Below are 6,719 nucleotides of genomic sequence, written 5' to 3' on the forward strand. Positions count from 1 at the left end.
ATCGACCGGGGGGGGGGGGGGGGCTGAGATGGGCTTTCTGCAAGCTTTATGTAGGGTGATTTTCTCGGGAAAATTTGGAGAGAAAGAGAGGGAATCTTTGAGAAAGTGATATGGGAGATTTTTCCTTCTTCTGTTTCGTACAGTTCAACAGAAGCAAGTTCCCAATCATTCTCCCCCCCCCAAAAAAAACAAAAGCAGGGGCCACGGCAATGTGAATTTTACTGCAGTAATTTTTTATTAAGTTTTATTAATAATGTTCTAATTATACTCATGTTATAAAAAAGTATATTGAAATAATATTAAGATTTATTGAAATAATAAAATTATTATTAATAATATATGATTTGACTTAAATATTAAGAAATAATTTAAACTTTCATTTCAAAATCATAAATAATTAATGAAAAGTTTTGTTAAAAATAAAATAAAATTAAATGTATTATAATAGTTTATTTATAGTTAATTATAATATAAAAATGAAAGTCGGTAATATTTTAAGATAATTAAAAAATAAAATTATGAAATGAATAGAATATTAATAATTAAAATATAAAGATTAAATGAGTAATTTTTTTAACATAAAAAGCTAAATAATTTAATTTTAAGAAATATGTTACAGTTTCATAATATTTAACACAATAATAAATAAGGAAGGATTACTTTTGATTTTATTTTTAAAATAATATATATCCTTTATTTCATGATTTTCTTTTAAATTTTTTTAGTTGTCTTAAAATTATTTTTTATTTTTATTTTTAAATTATAATAATATATAAATTTATTATTATAAGCATATTTAATTTTATATTATTTTCAATAAATTTTTTAAAATATTTTTTAATATTTAATAAAATTTAATATTTTTAAAATGAATATACTTGAAAAATTAGTAAAAAAATTATTTTTTAATATATATAAAAAATAAAATAAATAAAAATTATAAAATCGAAAGATCATAAATCAAAATAAACTGATTTAAATTAATTATCATAATTTAGGTTATAAATTGAACATACAGCACACTTTTCTCTCCACTTTTAGTATTATGCTAATGATGGGCATCCAGCTATAGATTTTTTATGCTTTCTTCTTTGAACAACGCTTCACCATATCACAATGGTTCCTTTGTTGATACTCATACACCTCAAATGGCATAGTGATTGGTTTTTGCAGGTTTTGTCTAAACTTTTTATCCGGAGATATTTATATAATGCGTTATCGATTCTGTCTAATTTGATTCGTCGTGGTTATGACCATACTTCTACTTGTCCTATTTGTCACTTAGCCTATGAAATATTGGAACATATATATATATTTTTTTATGTCAATTTGCTCTTCTTATTTAATTTGCTAATCTTTGTGTCTTCTCCCCATAATTTTCTTACTAACCTTGTTTGGCGAAATTTTTTGCTATTTAGTACGACATCTTGGATATGATAGACCCTTACTTTTTGTCTCTGATGTATCTTTGATCAAATTCTCCCTAATATTGCTACTGTTATTTTTACTAATCCTTTTTACCTTTTAATCAGAATAATTAAGATTTAGTGTAATATTGTTTGGAATGATCAGCTTCCTGTGCGGATGTCTATGCTCCTTATCAACCATGATAATTTACTTGTATACAATATCCAAACATATATGATTTACCGGTAAACCTTGAACTCTTTTAAAAGGACCGAAATCAGTGGTTATCGTAGGTTATTTATCACTTTTTTATTAGACACATTCCACTTACAGACTGTTCGACACTATCATCATTCCAACTATAAAAAAATTTAGACAATATAATTATTTTATGTAAAATTTTTTAAATTTTAATATAATTATTTGACTATAATTACCACTGATTAAAATATTTTCGAGACATTCAGCAGATTAAGAAACAACCTTTATATTTCGAGACCAAAACTCCACTTTAATGCATATATATTAATTTTAGTGTGATACATTGTATCCGTAACTAATAATCTGTAACAATAAACTTTTTATTCAATAAAATAATTTTATATAAAATTTATTTTTTAATACTTTTATTTTATTATTTTGAAATGATTTAAATATATTAGTTTTTATTTATAATAATTAAAATTTAATACTATTAAAATGAAATATTAAAATAAATAATTATTAATATTTTCTAATAAAAGTGGAGCTTTGCAAACACTGATATTTTATAATATAAAGTAAAATAATTAATAATAAAAATTAAGCATACTTTTTACATTATAAACGACTAAATTTAAAATTAATAATTTTATGTGAAATAGAAATAAAAATTATTGATTTTAAAATTTTATCATATTAATATAAAGTTAATTATTAATACACTATTTATTTTACATTTGTGTTATAATTTTGTAATACTTTTCAAAATAATTATATATTTAATGACTTAATTAAATAAAAAGTATGAATATGATTACATAAATAAAATTTTTATATTTTATTATAATATTTATAATATTTTATAATGAAAGATATAAAAAAATTAAAATTGAGAGAATAAAATGATTTTAATGAAATGATGAATGGATAAATTATTTATTTTATAAATATAAAAATAAATTAAAGATATGAAAGTTAAATTTTTAATAATATAAATACTTGTTAATATTATATTATATATGAAAGTTAATAATAAATATATAAATTAATTAAATTGTAAATTAAGTAATGAGTAAATTGACATTCTCAAAAACACTTCTCCTCAAATATAAAAATTATAAGTTATTTTATTTTTATTTATAATTTTTAATCTAATTAGATAATTATAATAGTGTTTTACTTAAATTAAAATTATGAGAAATTATATTAATATTTTATTAAATTAAATTTTTATTATAATTTTTAAATATTTACTGATAAAATTTTTGTCCCAAATAATTTTTAGAAATTAACGTTTATTTGATGAATTAAATTTATATAAATTCTATTTTATAATAATATTATTTAATTATTTTAAATTAATTTTACCATAGTATTTTCAATTATAATAATTAAAATTTTAATACTATTAAAATGAAATACTAAAATAAATAAATATTGATATTTTTATAAAAATTAAACCCAAAATAATAAATTTAAAATTGAATCATTAAAATTAATTGTTATAATTAGCTTATTAATTAAATATATGCCATGGTTTCTCCTTGTCCAATTATCTTTCATTTTAGTTAATGAAATTAAATGATGATAATGATGTCTTGTCACGGTATTGGAATGGCAACGAATTAGGTGTTTAGGTGTTTTTGGTATCTGATTTCATATTATAATTTAGATTAGAATATATTCAAATTTAAAAAATAATACTCGTTCCGATTTCGGATATTAGATAGAGAGTATTTATTATTGAAATTCGTTTATATAAATAATTAATTTAATATAAAAAATATATTTATAATAATATTTATAAATTTTTTTTATATATTTTTATTTAAAAATTAAAAATTAAATATTTTTTAAAAATATTATTTTTTTCTATTTAAAAAAAATTATATTTTTTAAATAAAAATTATTAATGAAAAATATTTTTATATAAATTATTAATTAAAATATATAAAATTAAATGAATTTAGATTTTATTTAGATAATAATAATCGGGTTTTAAATACATTTTGATAATTTAAATTAATTTTTAATTGGAGATCGGTACAGATATTATATTCGAATTTGAATAGTTTAATTTTTGCGAGTAACAATTTACATCCTACTACTAGGGAATCTTTAAATTAAAAAGAAATAATGCATATATATGTATTGCCAGAAATTAATTTCAAGATTGGAAACAATCTTGAAGATTCAATCTTGATTATGAAGTTTGTATTATTTGGCAGAAAGAAAATATTAATGCTGTAATTGAAAATATGATCTCCCATTAAAGAAAAAAAAAATTAAAATTTTCATATAAATCACTATAAATGCCATATTGGTAAAGAAACCATTTCATAACCAACTCTATGATAATCATGGAGAAACAAAAAGAGAAATTCATTATGTAAATTTTTTGGATGCATATTTAAGATTCTCTGTTGTCAGCTTGATCTTGTTTGTCTATGCTCCATCAGCATCAATATCTGATCATATAGTTTTAAGTCTTCTTATCAGAATTATGCGTTCAGTAGAATTGGTCTTCAGTTTCATATTGGTGATTTGTTTATTCTACAAGTTATATAATACTATTGAAACTAAATAATTTTGCTAAGCAAACTTTACTTGTCATTCTGTTGCAATACTATCTTTACTTGTATATAAATTTACATGACTACAAGTATTGTTACATTGTATTTAGACATATTTTTCCTATTTATATACAAATAATCTGTCTCTTCATCAGCCAAATTCCACAGCTTTTCTCTACACAAAAGAAAGCTCACTTGTAGTTAAAATGATAAATAATCACAAAAAAAAAAAAAAAAAAGACTTACCAAGGCTAGAAGATGGAGCAGTTTACAACCATAGTTAACTGTGTATCTGTGTTCTCTTCTCCTTCGTTTTCATTTCCATTTTTTGATTTATTTGCTAAAATCACGCACAGCTTGCACAGTATTAATCCCATATTTCCAATATGTAGATTTAAAATTCCATGGTTAGCTGGTGGCGCTGATGAGCCATATGGAGGAGCTCCACCTTGAAGAAGGCGACGATGGAAGAACATCTTTCAAAGGGGAAGAATTTTTATAAGCTTTCTCTTCTTTTTAAAGATGAAAAACTTTTATAAACTCTGTTGTGGGTTTTACAAAAGGTGCGAAATGAACAATTACTATAGGATTTTATAGTTGTGTAAACGTAGTGTGAAAGGAAGTAATCATGTGCTTTTGTGATCCCATTCTGTCTGCAGATGAGGATACATGTCATAGTTTATGATTATTTCAATAAGGTTTCAATTTCTTTTTGTATAGGTGTGTATCAATTTTTTTAATTTATTTATGAAAAATATTTGTATTTAAAAGATATCTTATGTGGAAAATATATTTTATAAAAAATGGTGCCCTCAAAATATTTTTTAATAAAAATCTTATTTAAATTGTTTATTTTTAATTAAAAAAATAAAAATATTAATAAATTTTATATAGAACCATTATTGAAAATTTCAAAATGTAGAAAATGAAAATTAAATAAGAAAATAAAAATATAATTAGCAAAGTTAGAATAAGGAGAATTATTAAAGTTGAAATAATTAGATGAAATAAAGAATAATTTAATCAAATTAAAAAGTATTTTGTTATGATTTAAGTGGTTAAATAATTTATTAATTACCATGAAAAAACAGTAAACAAATAAATAAAAAGAATAATGTATTACTCACTTATTTTGAACTCTTTAAAAGAAAAATGTTTATTAAATAAACAATGCCATTTAATTAAAATCCCAAGAAATTGAGTAAAAATTAAATTATCCGAACATGCACATAATTTATATTATTAATATCTGAATCTCTTTTGAACTCAATTAAAAATTAATTTAAATTATTTTTAAATTTAATTATTATTAATATAAATAAAATTAAATCTGTTTAATTTTATATATTTTAATTAATAATTTATATAAAAAATATTTTTTATTAATAATTTTTATTTAAAAAATTTAATATTTTTTTAAAAAATTTAATATAAATTTTTTAAATAAAAATATAAAAAATTTTATAAATATTATTATAAAATATATTTTTTATATTAAATTAATTATTTATATAAACGGGTCGAAATAATAAGTATTCTATGCATATAATCCAAATCCGATTCGAATCCAAATATTATATTTTTAAATTTAAATCCGTTACAAACTCAATTATAACTAGCCAAACTCATTCTATTATAATTCAGTTGGATCGGATGTAAAAAATACCCGATCTATGTTATCTAAAATTTGTTATTCCATCCTATCTATAATTTCACACAGAAGTATATCATATCATACCCTATGAAATTTTTTTTCAAATAATCTTTAGCAATTAACATTTATTTGATAAATTAAATTTATATAAAATTTATTTTCTAATAATACTATTTAATTATTTTAAATTAATTTTAACATAGTATTTTTAATTATAATACTATTAAAATGAAATACTAGAATAAATAAATATTAATATTTTTAATAAAAATAAAAAACTTTGCAAAAATTAGTGATATTTTATTACATAAAAATAATTACAAATAAAATAATTGACAAAAAAAGACTTAGTCTTACTTTTCAAATTAGAAATAACTAAATCTAAAATTAAATATTTTATGTAAAATAGAAATAGAAATTATTAAATTTAAAGTTTATTATATTAAAATAAAATTAATAATCGATAAATTTAAAGTTTATCTTTCTATTTTTTTTTAAAAAAAATTGTTTCAATCGTAAAATAATGGAAAGAAAATAAGCAAGAGATGAAATAATTAGATTAGATAATCGATAATTTAATCAAATTTAAAAGTACTTTATTACAATTTAAGTGACATGTCTTATTATTGATCTATTTGTGCAACTGGACCGTTACAGTCCAACAATGGTGAAATATTTGACAAAAAATTTTTTAAAAAAAATGAATCTCAAAATCTAATCAATTGTTTTTTTTTATTTAAAAAAAAGCACAATTTATATATTAAAAAAGCCCAACAAATGAAAATAGAGGAAAGCCATCAACAAATCCTGATTAAGGATAAGATCTAAGATTTAAAATATCGGTGACCAAGATGAAATCAAATTAGAGAATTTCGATAGGTGAA

The sequence above is a fragment of the Manihot esculenta genome, chromosome 15 (assembly GCF_001659605.2).
Source record: "Manihot esculenta cultivar AM560-2 chromosome 15, M.esculenta_v8, whole genome shotgun sequence".
Lineage (NCBI taxonomy): Eukaryota > Viridiplantae > Streptophyta > Magnoliopsida > Malpighiales > Euphorbiaceae > Manihot > Manihot esculenta.